This window comes from Carlito syrichta, unplaced genomic scaffold (assembly GCF_000164805.1).
Source record: "Carlito syrichta isolate Samal-C Ts95f unplaced genomic scaffold, Tarsius_syrichta-2.0.1 Scaffold303232, whole genome shotgun sequence".
NCBI classification, from domain to species: Eukaryota; Metazoa; Chordata; class Mammalia; order Primates; family Tarsiidae; genus Carlito; species Carlito syrichta.
The window spans coordinates 115,581-129,455 of record NW_007247328.1 but is presented as its reverse complement, the minus strand read 5'-3'; positions in this window follow the sequence as shown (position 1 = coordinate 129,455).

The following is a 13,875-nucleotide window of genomic DNA, read 5'->3' as shown; positions in this document are numbered from 1 at the left end:
CCTCGGCCTCCCAAAGTGCTGGGATTACAGGCTGAGCCACCGAGCCCGGCCAAGATGTTTATTTTCATAAAGTTTGGGAGGGAGACTCGGGCATGTTCATCAGACATCTGAGTGACCATGGGAAGGGCCTCTCAGGTCCCTCAGCTGATATCAAGCTGATGTTCACAGCCCTGTGTTCCAATAAACAGCGGGATCGTTTAAATTATGCTCTGAAGAACACTGTGTTTGAATGATTTCTTTGGACTTGGAAATCACAGATGTGGTGGCTCACACCTATAATCCCAGTATTTGGGGAGGTTGAGGTGGGAGGATTTCTTGAACCCAGGAGTTGAAGACCAACCTGGACAACATGGCAAGACACAATCTCTGCAACAACAACAACAACAACAAAAAATAGCCAGGTGGTGGTGCAAGACTGTAGTTGCGAGGCTAAGGTAGAAGGGTTGTCTGAGCCCAGGAGGTCAAGGCTGCCGTGAGCCATGATGGTGTCACTGCACTCCAGCCTGGGCGACAGAGTGAGACCCTGACTCAAAACAAACCAACAAAACTGCCAAAAAGGCTTGGCATGGTGACTCACACCTAGAGTCCTGGATACTTGGGAGGCTGAGGTGCAGGGATCACCTGAGCCCAGGAGGTAGAGGCTGCAGTGGCCATGATCTTACCACTGCGCTTTAGCCTGGGTAACAGAGAGAGGTCCAACTCAAAAAAGAAAAAGAAAGAAAGAAAGAGAGAAATCACAAGATCAAACAGCACACACACTTTACAGGAATCTGTTACATCTGTTATCACCTGGTTGTCCCCAAGGATGTCTGTGACTTTCTGGACCCGCAGGCAGTGGTTTGAGAGCCCTTGCCCAGTCTCCTGGCCAGAACTCACCCACTACTAAGAACCTACTTCATGTGCCGCCGCCCCCATGAAGCCTTCTGTGATCTGCCCAAGCAGAAATCATGTGCTTATAAACCCTGTCATTTATAAGGTCTCCGGGTTATAAGGTGTATAAGGTCTCACAGTCACCAACCCCCATTCAGGTAGTGACTGAATTCTGTTTCCATCATTGCTGTTGGCATGTATACTGCCTCTTTGGACAGTGTGATAAGCATCTGGTGGCCCCTGTGGCTTTCTACACTTGTTGTATAATCAGCAATGAAGAGGAGTTTGAAAAGAGTGGGCGGCCCCTGCTGTCTGATGTTGCGTCTCCTGACCCAGATGCATAAAAGGTTCTAAGGGGTCTTAGACTGAGTCAGTGACTGCACCACTGAGCTTGTCTCTGAAGAACGGAAGGTGGCCGAGGGGTGTGCTGTGTCGAGGCAGAGGGGACACGAGGTCGGGCCAGGTTCCGGCATGGAGGACCAGGGGAGGTAAGCTGTGCTCTCCAGGCATTCACTGGGGCTTATAAGAACGTCCAGACTGACCTCATAGCTTTTGCTGCAGGATCATGGGAGAAAGGGGGCTCTGGAACTCGACCTCAGGGCTGGTAACGGTTCTCCTAACGCTCCCGAGACGTGGCGCGAGGACATAGATCGGGTGCACAGACAAGCTGGCAAAACCAGAACCATCAGAGCAACTCTACCTCACCTTTTTCCCAAGGGTGCAGACCACGGCTGGATTTTAACGTGAAGAGAGGTTCTTAGGGGTGCTCCCCAGGGCTTCGTCCTTGTATCTGAACAGGCCAGGTGTTTTATCAGTGACTTGGAAGCAGTTGTGAAGGAGGAGGCAAGGCGTAAGTCAAATGTAGGTCTGACTGAAAGCTGGGTGGGCCGTGAATGCAGTGGGAGACAAAATCAATGAATAAGAGTGCGGCAAATTTCATCAAATGGAATTTAACTTGGATCCCTCGAAACAGTCACACAAGCACAAGGTGGTACGAGAGCTTCAGGTGACATCATTTCTATGTGATGGTCAAGAATCCCTGTAGACTCCACCTCCAGGTCTAGAGGATGGGGGATGACGAGCTTCTGTTCTGTTCTAAGCCAGGCCCATCCTGAAATGTGCCATTCAGTGCTGGGGCACGTCAGAGGCGTGAGACAGGGCAGTTCCACATTTTCTAAACAACAGTTGGAGGAAGAAGAAGACTGACCTGGAAAACAGAAGATCAAGATATCAAGATACTAGAGAGCTAGTTTCAAATATCAGGAGAGGTGTCCCTTGGACATGTGTGTGAATCTTTCTTTCTCTCTCTCTTTCTGAGACAGGGTCTTGCTCTGTTGCCCAGGCTGGAGTTCAGTGGCATGAGTATAGCTCACTGCACCTCCAACTCCTGGGTTCAGGTGATCCTCCTGTCTCAGCTTCCCAAGTAGCTAAGACTACAGACAAGAGCCACCACACCCAGGTAATTTTTTTTTTTTTTTTTGAGAGAGGCTGTATGGTGTTGTGGCAGTCGATGGTATTTCCACTGATGGCCACAATAATATCTCCCCATCTCACATGCTGCTCTGCATTCTGATCCTGCCATTTCCCCATAAAGATGTGGTGTTTAATTATCCTCCTCTTGTTTCTGGGCTAGCCCTGTGATTTATTTTGACCAACAGAACTGGTGAATGTGATGCTGTGTAACTTCCAAGGCTAGGTCTTAATGAATATGCAGCATTCAGCTTTGCTGATTGGGATGGAAAAACAAAATCAGGTTTAGCTGTCACGTAAAGAAGTTCAAGAAGATTCGCCCAGCTAAGCCCTGCCAATATCTGATCTACAGAATTGTGAGCAAATTCAATGGTCACCATCTTAAGCCACTTAGTATTTGGGTGATGTGTTACTCGACAATAGATCATTAAAACAGCAATTAAGAAAGTGGACTCCAGGTCAGGTGCAGTGGCTCATGTCTGTAATCCCAGCACTTTGGGAAGCAGAGGCAAGAAGACTGTCTGAGCCCAGGAGTTTGAGTCCAGTCTAGGAAACTTGGTGAGACCTCATCTCTACAATAAATCAAAAAATTAGCTGGGCATGGTGGCATATGCCTGTAGTTCCAGCTGCTTAGAAGTCTGAGGTGGAAGGATCTCCTGAACCCAGCAGGTCGAGGCTGCGGTGGCTGTGAGCATGCCACTGTACTCTAGCTTGGGTGACAGAGGGAGACCGCAGCTTGAAAGAAGAAAAAGAAGGAGAAGGAGAAGGAGAAGAAGAAGACGACAGACAGGCTCTGGAGCCAGAATGTGTTGCCATTTACTAGTTATTGCTCTTGAATAAATCATTTAACTTTGTGCCAGTTTCCTGATCCATAAGATGGGGAGGTTCAACCTTGAACTCACAGGCAGTAAGGTGGGGATTAAATGACCGAATGCATGAAAATCACCAGGAACAGCACCTGGCCATACAAACTGTTCAGTATAGGGGTAGGACTAGAAGTAAGGGACAGAAGCTGTGAAGACACAGAAAAAAACAGCTAAAAAAAATAAAAAATAAATCTCCACTGGGATTGTCTAGACACAGAGAAAGTCGTCTTTGGATGCAGCGAGGTGGCTTTTCTGGAAGCATTCTGATGATGTGGCCGTGCCAACCTTGAGATTCTCTGTTTCCATGGTGTTCGGGCCATGTCTTTACCGGAGCAGGCACTCAGGGTGTTCAATAGGTTTTTCTCGAATTGACTTAAATTAGAAATGGAAAGAAAGAAAGAGTCATCCAGCTAAGTCACTGCGATTTCAAGATTGCCCAACACATTTTATTTGGCACAATGTTTTCTCATCAACCATTAATGTTCCTGAACACCCCCTTTATCTGGAGGATAAAGAACTTGAAGCAGAACTAAGTGGCTTATTAATTATTGAACAGATCATTTATAGCATCTTACTGCCTGTGAGTTCAAGGCTGGAACCTAAAGCCCAAAACATTCAGCCTCCCTACCCAGCTGGGGTTATTTAAACACTGTCCCCATCTCCCCAAGGGCAGGGGTGAAAAAGCATAAAGACCGGGGTCTCTCCTCACTCTTCTGCACACTCTGAGAATACTTACAAAGAAACAGCCCGGTATAGTCCCTCAATTATACTGGCTCAAGAAAGGAGGGGATAGCCGTTTCTTCAGTAGTTAACAAAGGAAGAAGTCTAGGATTGAAACCTCTCTGACGGTCTCATAAAATGTCCTCGGACCTATTCCCAAGGACCCTGGGAGATAAACAGCCCTGAAGTCATTTGTAATTCAGCAGAACATTTCTTGCTGGGTCAGTCTAGTGCCAGCATCAAGATAGAGATAGAGAATCAGGAGGGCAGAGCTTCTGGGCCAGACAGGGGTGGGGCCCAGCCTGCTTCCTGGGTTATTCAATTTCTCCACACACAGACACCAAAGACAGTGATCTTTGGGCTCTAAATGAGGACAGTGTGACCCAAGAAATAGGGACAGGTGGTCACTTTACCACTCACTCTGAGGCCCCGCATGGGGTATTTTAATAGTGCTCTCCATCTGTCTAACCTCGGGGGTTAATCTTTTCCTAATCTGAGCTGTAATAATTGGGTAATCAGACAAGACACTCGAAAAAGTCCAGGCCATAGTTGTGCTGTTCTTCTTGGCTAGGCATTTCTTTTATTAGAGCAAAGGATAGCTGACCTAGAAATTTCCTGTTGGTGCTTCAGTCTTCCGCTAAACAAAAGCAGACACTGCTAAGAACTGTGCATGTTTAGAAAGCACGGCTCCCCTTCTTGGGGGGAGTTTCAGTCACTGCTCACTGAGTACACAGGACTGAGAGCCAGCTAGGAGCAGGTCACATGATCCTGCTCTTTGCTACAAACTGAAAAAAGAAAAACAACCCACAGTTAGCTTGGGGCTAATGAGCTCACTGGTGTGAGTCCAGGAAACATCCCAGAATGAATACATCTGCTGAGATTTCTGTCTTTTGAAACAAGTAGCCTTGCTGTGGTGGATGGCTGACGAAACATAAATGAAACCTGCAGGAAGCCAGATCAGGGCTTAACCTAAAGCCCATGGAAAAAAACCCCGGTAGGTGGTTAGGATCCGAGGCAGAAGGAAGCCTGGCTATTTGGGGATGAACCCGTCATGGAGGGAAGATATAGATTTTTTTTTTCCAAAGGAGGACAGTTAAGGTCTGATCATCCTGGCTTAGTCCCTGGGATGGAACAAAGGTGCCAATGGCCTCACGTACTGGAAAGTTTTACGTTGAACCAAGCCTCACATCAACTGCTCCCTCATACTCCCATCACCACCCTGGGTGGGTATCATGGTTTAATTATAACCATACTCATCATACAGTAGGCACTCAATAAATACTCGTGGCATGGGATGGATGACGTGAGCCCCTTCCTGAGGTTCTGGAGGTGGCACTAACTGCAGTCGGGTGTTCAGCTTAGTCTGTTTCAAACATTTACTCGATATATTTGCTTTAATAAAAACTATACTCCCCTGGAGAGAAGGCTAGAGGGTAGGGAGACAGCTGAGACTGGGCGGCAGAGGCTGGTGCAGGGAAGACTTGAGATCTGATACTGCATCTCGTAGGAGGAGGAGGCAGGAAGGTCAATGAGAATCCCGGAGAGACGGAAGCTTCTTTCCCCACCATAGCTGCCCAGTAGGTAGATTTATAGCACATTCTCCAGCTGTTGGCTCGAATCTGTTCTCTCCTTCCATAGTAACAAGAATGTGGCCAGGTACATAGTGAGACCGTTTTCCACTCTCTCCTGTTGCTGGATGTGGCCATGCGACTAGTTGTCACCAACAGAATGTGAGAGGAAGTGATTCGCACCACTTCTGAGTCAAATCTTTTTAGAGAAGGATGTGCTTCTTTCGGGATCTCTTTCCCCTTCTACCAGCAAGACGCAGACGGGAACGAACTCCCATGGAAACTCTGAGGGGGGAAGCCTGGGACCCTGAATGCTCGTGTGGAAGAGACTCTGACCTCAGTACCTGCCTAGAACTGGCAGATGAGTTTGATGGTCTGAATGTTTGTGTCTTTCTCAAATTCACAGATTGAAATCCTAACCTCCAGGATGATAGCATGGGAGGTGATTAGGTCATGAGAGTGAAACCCTCATGAATGGGATTAGTGCCCTTATAAGATAGAACCAAGAGAACTCATTCTCCGCTTCTACCATGCCAAGACACAGGTAGAAGACGCCATCTGTGAACCATAAGGCACAACCTCGCCGTACTACTAGTCTGCTGGTGTCTTGATCTTGGATTTTTCACCTTCCAGACTGTGAGAAATAAATTTTTGTTCATTGTAAGCCACTCAGTCTATGGTATTTTGTTACGACAGCCCACATGGACTGAAACCTTGAGTAAGAAATATATCTCTGTTGGATTGACTTCTTATATTTCGGGATCTATCTGTTGTACAAGCTATCACAATCCTAAGTAATATGTTGGACCACCAAGGGAAGTAACCCACTCTCCTTGGTGAATCAAAGAAAGAAGGGAGATCTTGGCCCTCGAACATGAGTCATCAGCCTCTGATTGGGATGACCGAGCCACTTGACTGCGGCTTAGCTGGTTGGTTACAGTGTGTGTCCCAGAGGGGAAGAACTATGCTTCTTATCCTCATCACCACCCTCTTTCCTGAAAAGCCAGAGTCAACTTATGAATGTGGGCCCTGGGCACCATGATGGTTGACATTGTATAGATAATGTCTTGACCATTTGTGACATATCATGGGAACATACTAGGCCTCTGAGAGGCACAGAGGACCTGGGGTCCCAGCCATACTTAGGAACTTATTAGCTGCACAGATGGTGCAAGAGGACAATGAAAAATTCAGGGAATATGTTTAAAATTGTTGGAGGATAGACTATGAGAGCAAGTATGTCTGTGTGATGGGTGGAGGGCGTTGGGGTAGGACCAGGTTGGGAAATCAGACTGGAACAGACATACAACACACACACACACACACACACACACACACACACACACACACACACACACACAACCAAATAAGACTCAGCTTTTGGAGTTCAAAGATGCTTTTGAAGCCCATGGCAATATCTTTGAAGGGGAAAGGATTTTCTGTTGTTTGTTTGTTTGAACTTCAAGAGCTGAGATCTTGACCTGAGCAACTCTGTCATTGGTCTGAATGTGGTTTTATCTGCTGTGCAGATGAGCTAGGACCCCAAGATTTGGGGGGATGGGAGACAAGACGTTGTAGAGGTAGCAAGTGCGGGACAAGCTCCCAGATGGCTTCGGAGACCCAATTTCTCCACCGTTTCTTGCTTGCAATTCTTAGAATAATAGTAGAACATGCTGAGAACACACCAACCTGAGATAAGGAGGAACTGACCAAAGCAGCCCTGGCTCTGTCCCTACCTCTTCCAGAACAGGATGTCCTGCAATGCTGTAGCCCAGCGAGTTATGTGCTCTCAGGCATCAAACCCAAAGTAGAGTGCACGTTCTGGGTTCCTAGGCTGTGGTGCAACATAGGGCTTGTGCAAGTAGGACTTGATCTCTCCTGGGCAGCTGCTCCAGCCTGGGGTACTGGTTCATCATGGACCTCAGGCTTCTATGGTATCTAGCTGACTGCCTGTGAGCAATATAGTGGCCTCACTTAACTCGTGTGAGTGTTCTGTCTCATAGCATGCTGGGCTGAGAGTGGGCGATAGAGGTTGGTGCACGAAAGCCTTGCTTGGGATCTAAGAGACCGTCTTGTGGGAGGAGGAGGCAAGAAGTGAACCCCCTGGAGAGACGGAAGCTTGTCCTTTTGTACAGGTGGATGACACAGGTGTGTGGTGATTGGTGAAGTGTTTAGAGTCTGCCCTGGGACTGATGTCGGTGCACCGTGGACCTGCCTTCCGGAAAGAGTGTGGGAACCTGCCAAGGGACTTAGGAAGGGGCAGCGGTCCCTGCACCCTCCACCCAGTTAGCTTCAAGGAGTGAAGATCAAACCCCCTATCTTCAGCTCAGGGACCTGCGAGTAGGGCGGGCCCAGCTACTGTCAGGAACGTCGTGTGTATCCTCAGAGCTAGCATGGCAGGGACAGAGGGGGGGACCTTATGACAAAGGGCAAGGTTGGACCCAGAGTGGCCTGAGAAAGTGAGAGGACTATCCTGTCTCCTCAACAGAAGCAGAAATAGCTGGGAAGGAGACTCCGGGATCTAGGAGGGTCTCAGGGCTGTGGTGAGGGGATGCCAAGGCACGAAGTGGCTTGCCTGTGTGGCTGGAGACTGGGGGCGGGGGGGTGAGGATCCTGGGCAGAAGCCTGACATGGGTGGCTCCCATGGACCATGTGGATGCCGAGCCGGTGGCCCAAGGCCTTCGTATGAGGCTGGCTTCGTGACAGGAACAGATGCAGAGTAGAGTTTCTTTAAGGTGAGCAAGAGTGTGCCCAGGGACAGGTGCGTGGGCTCTGGGTCGATGCTCCTGGGGGTGCAGGTCATTTCTGCAGGGCCCCTGTGACCTCACAGGCTCGAGTCCCTGGACCTTGTGTCCTCATGAACACCTGGGGGCCTCATCATGATGCTGGCTTGGCTGTGCCTCCTGTGGGTACTGGCCGATTCCCACGACCGGTCTGGCCACTCTCTGATGCTGTATCTGCTGTGCCTGAGGTCCTGGCATCCTGTCCAGGCACCCTCCGCTATCTGACCTCATTCTACCCTGTTTTTGGCTTTGCTGAGCCCATCTCAGTGCCAACAACTGAAGAGACCCCATCCTCTCTGCAGCCTGAGATACGATGTTTTCTAAGAGTGACTCCAGCTAAGTGACAGAGCCAGAGAAGAGGGTGGGAGAAGCAGACTGGTGGCAATGGTGTGTCCTGTGAATTGTGGTGATGGTGGGATGTGTGACTCTTGGTGATGGTGTGTCATGTCACTCATGGTGATGGTGTGACCTGTTTCTCAGGCCATACTGGCTTCCATGCTGGGAACAGGAGAACAGGAAGACCTGCAGACAGCATCTCTGCTGTTCTGCCCACTACGAGAGAACTCTGACACCCTCTCAGGTTCCTCCCCAGTCATCCTGGAGACGCCAGGGGCTCACATACAAATGCTAAGGTCAACTCTTGGCCAATGCCATTTCCTTTCTTGCTTACACTGGCTGGCAGTGGTGCTATTCCTCATGGCCGGCCACCCCAGAAGTGCCATCCATGACCCTGAACTCTGCTGAAGACACGCCCTGGTGGAGCAGCCCAGTTTAAACCTACCAATACCTGAGTTCAGAGACAGTCATGTCTGCGTTGAAGGACTGAAGGTGACGCAGGTGCTGTCGCCATTGCTCGTGGTCATGTTGGTTGTGAATTGAATTGCATCCTCCAAAAGATATGTTAAGGTCCTCACCATCGATCCCTGTGATGTGACCTTGTTTGGAAATCGGGTCTTTGCAGACGTAACTGAGTAGTAATTTAAGATGAATTTGGACTGGGTCGGGTGGGCCTTTAATCTGATATGACTTTTAAGAAGAGAAGAGACGTAGTCACACAGGGATACCATCATGTGCAGACTGAGACTGAAGCCGGAAAGAAGCATCTCAAAGCCATGGTCGCCGAGGATTGGCAGCCATATCCAGGAGCAGGGGACAGACACGAGAGGTGCCCAGACACCAACTCTGCCAGTTGCCACTGGCCTGTGCACTTTGGCGCCCACCAACATCATGGTAAGTGCTCGTTGGGAGTTTACTTGGTCTTTGGTTGCACTCTCTCACCCTAGAATACAGGCACAAACCCACAGAGGCCGGGTCAAGGTGACGTTCTACAAACCCAGAGTATCCCCACCCCCAGTTCCTCTCATTCTAGAGGCAACAAGGAGTCTGTCACCGCTGGAGATGAGCTCCTTCCCCTGGCAGCCTCAACTGTGCACCAGGGTTAATGTGGAAGGTCATGGATTGTGCTGGGCCTCCACACTTGCATATTACTAATTAAAAATAAATTTCTCCTTGGAATAGACATTTACCCAGGGCGGCTATTAACCCACAGGGGAAGCTGGTGTTCAGGAATCAAAATACACTAAAGGATAAGAACTTCATGCCAAGCCGTGACTCAGGCTTGCAATCCCAGCGCTTTGGGAAGCCAAGGTGGGAGGATCGCTGAAGCCAGGAGTTCAAGATCAGCCTGGGCAACATAGCAAGACACCATCTCCATCAGAAAATAAAAATAAAAAAATGAACCAGGCATGGTGGCACACACCTGCAGTCCTAGCTATTTGGGAGACTGAAGCAGGAGTATTGCTTGAGCCCAGGAGTTCTGGGCTGTCATACGCTATGCCAATGGGGTGTCCACACTAAGTTCACCATCAATATGGTGACCTCCCAAGAATGGGGGACCATCAGATTGCATAAAGAGGTGTGAACCGATCAAGGGAAAAAATATAAGAAATTCAGTCGAGCCCAGGGCTCACTGTGGCTCAGACCTCTCGTCCACAACCTGCGTGTCCTGGCCTCGAGCCTCGTCTTGTCAGGAGTGTACCCCAGGCTTCCTGCAAGGAGCATCCACACTGTTCTCTCCTGGCACGTGGCACTTCCCACTATGGTCTCAGCTTGAATGAGGCCCCCTGGAGAGCATGGGCAGACAGCAGACAGCAGAGAAGAATCAAGACCTGTGGAGCCGAAGCATTCTCAGATCCCAGGCTGAATGTGTTGAGGGTCCTCACAGGCACCGCAGCTTCAAAATCTCGCCATGGAGGACAACCAGGGGTGGACATATACAAGAGCTGGGAGCTGGATGTCTCAGCCTGAGCTGGACCGAGAGCCAGGCGGGAGGTGCTGGCCCAATTTGAGCATAGTTTTCAAACCCTTCTGATGAAGCCTCACTCCTTCACAGGCCCAAGGCATGTTTCGGGGAAAGACAGCGGCCTCCTTAAATGGAAAATGGAGACATCTGGGGTCCCCCTGCAGCGGCAGCTCCTGGGCCAACCCTCTCCATGTGTTGCTCTGGACGGGTCACCTAAGATGGAAAATTCCTCTTGGTAAGCTTTGGACAAAGCCTGGGACTAGGCTGCTTAGAAGTCACCCTGAAGATGGAAATGGTGGTGCACTGTTGATGATGATGATGATGATGATGATGATGATGATGATGGTGATAATGATGGTGCTGATAGTGACGATGACGACGGGGGTGATGGTAGTGATGATGGTGATATTGGTGATGGTGATGATGCCGGTGATGGTGGCAATGATGTTGATGACGATGATGACGGCGGTGGTGATGGTGGCGATGATGACGGTGATGGCGGTAGGGATGATGGTGGCGATGATGGTGATGATGGGGATGATGGGGATGATGACGGTGATGACAGCGATGATGACGCTGATGGTGGTGATGGTGACAATGATGTTGTTGACGATGGTAGTGATGATGGTGATATTGGTGATGGTGATGATGACGGTGAGGATGGTGATGATGATGGTGACAGCGGTGATGGTGACAGTGATGTTGATGACGATGATGGCGATGGGAGTGATGGTGGCGATATTGGCGATGGTGGTGATGATGGCGATGGTGATGACGGTGACGATGACAGTGATGGTGACGATGACGGTGGTGATGATGATGGCGATGATGGTGATGATGGTGGTAATGACAGTGATGATGATGGTGACGGTGGCGATGGTGACAATGATGGGGATGGCGATGATGACGGTAATGATGATGGTGACGGCGGTGATGGTGACAATGATGTTGATGACGATGATGGCAATGGGAGTGATGGTGGCGATATTGGTGATGGTGGTGATGATGGCGATGGTGATGATGATGGTGGTGATGATGGGAACGGTGATGATGGCGGTGGTGATGATGGTGACGATGACAGTGATGGTGACGATGATGGCGATGATGGTGATGATGGGGATGGTGATGATGATGGGGATGATGGGGATGATGATGGTAATGACAGTGATGATGATGGTGACGGTGGCGATGGTGACAAGGATGGGGATGGCGATGATGACGGTAATGATGATGGTGATGGTGGCGATGGTGACGATGTTGATGGCGATGGTGGTGATGATGGTGATGATGATGGTGGTGATGATGACGGTGATGATGGTGATGACGGTGATGCTGGTGCTGGTGGGGATGATAGCAGTGATGACAGTGATGACGATGGTGATGGTGGCGATGGTGACAATGATGTTGATGATGATGACAACGGTGGTGACGGTGGTGATGATGGTGCTAAGCATCTCAGTGGCTCCTCCCTGTGTCTCTCAGACCTTTTTCTCTTGCTTTGAGAATCTCCCTCCAGAGAAGCTTGCTACCCAGAGAGAAGAGTTTCAACCAAACAACAAACACTGCCCGGTCCAAAAAAGAAACTCTCGCACGTGTCTTCCAGCAAAATCCACTCACTGTTTGTGTTGGTGGAGTATCCTATTGTTTGAAACAGCTTTTTCCCAAAACATTTACATTCCGTCCCTTTCTCTGTTCCTTTCTACTGCAATCTTCTGTTTACTCTCTAAATAGGGGAAGAGTGGGGGGAAGAATGAAAGAGAAGAACCATCAACAAAAATGGGGAGGCTTCTGCTAAAATTATCTTCACTGTCATGGTCTGTCTTTCAAGGGGAAAAAAAGTCACCATTTTGTGCAGCTGCGGTTTTGGTTTCCTCCGTTCTGGACTATGAAGAGCAAGTCAAGGCAAGGATCTGTGTTTGCGATGGCCTCCTGACAATGGTCTTTGACTTCAACCTGCCACCGGGTGGGTGGCTGGGGCTCTCACCGTCAGACCATCCTACTCCACCTACCCTTCCCTGCAGGCTGTCTCCTCACCTGCCTGCTTCTTCTGGGAAGTTCTTTGTAAGCTAGCTTCTCCGTCTTTTTTCTGAAAGTCTCCATAGTGAAATCCGTGGGGAGGAGGACACTGGAGGATCCTTGCCACCACACAGCTCCTAGCCCCCACTTGCCCAGTGTCTGCAGAAGTTTCTGGGTTGCCTTCAGCCTCAAGGCTGTTGACACACCGTCCCCTGACTGAAGACAGCTTTGTCTCTTGCTCTTTGTTTGAGGGTTGATGTCCCAAAGAATGATACCCATCCCAAAGGCCTCTGCCAGATTTCTTTAAGGGGGTTCCAAAGATTCTCATGTAGATTAGAGTCCTATTTGGCTTGTCCTGGTAGGTGAATAAGTAGGGCACCTTCTCCTGGACTCAAGCTCAGGGACAGAGGAGGGGATATTTCTTATTGTCTACTTCAATTTTCCCTGATTGTCATCATAAACTCCTTCAGAGTTACATAGTAACCCTCAGATCTAAGCACGTGTATTGTGTGTGTGTGTGTGTGTGTGTGTGTGTGTGTGTGTGTGTGAAAAAAAATGAAGAAGACCTTCAATTGTCCTCCAAAAGCCTATAAAGAAATAACAAATGGGTTTCTCTTTTTAGTTCCTCACACCTGAACTCGCCAGAAAGCACCGAGGACTCTGATTCATCATGTCAAGTGGTTCATCAGAATCGGGAAATGCCTCTCTCTGGTCTCTGTGTAGGAGAGAGGGGATGGAATTAGAATTCTGGGAATGAAAATCTCTCCTGAACCTGAGCTCCCTGATTTCCTAGTCAAGGTCAATAATACAACGAATACCCCACGGTCTAAATTTAAACCAACTGCATTTCACGGCTACAGAAGCTGCAGTGACCAAGATACATTTTTAACAAAACTCCAACTTAAGTGGGTGGGGGCTGAAATTTATTGGTATCACACAAGTAACACATTAAAAACAATGAGTAGGGAACAGACGGATATTTTTGTCCCTATGTCGCTATTACATAAATTATTAAGTGACAATAAATAATAAATAGGATGATTAAACACGATATGGCATATATAAACCATAGCTAGGTATATGCTTCTCCAAGTTTCTTCTTCTTCTTTTTTTGATAATAAGCCCTCCACCGGAAGCATGAAGTCAGACGTCAAGGTTAATAAAATCGTAGCGATTGCCTGTGAAGTCAGAGCACAGAAAAGATGCCTAGCCTGAGGTGCTCCTTGGGACGAGGTTCTCTTTTCACGCCAGCCCGCGTGGGTCAGCGTGGCCGCAGAGAC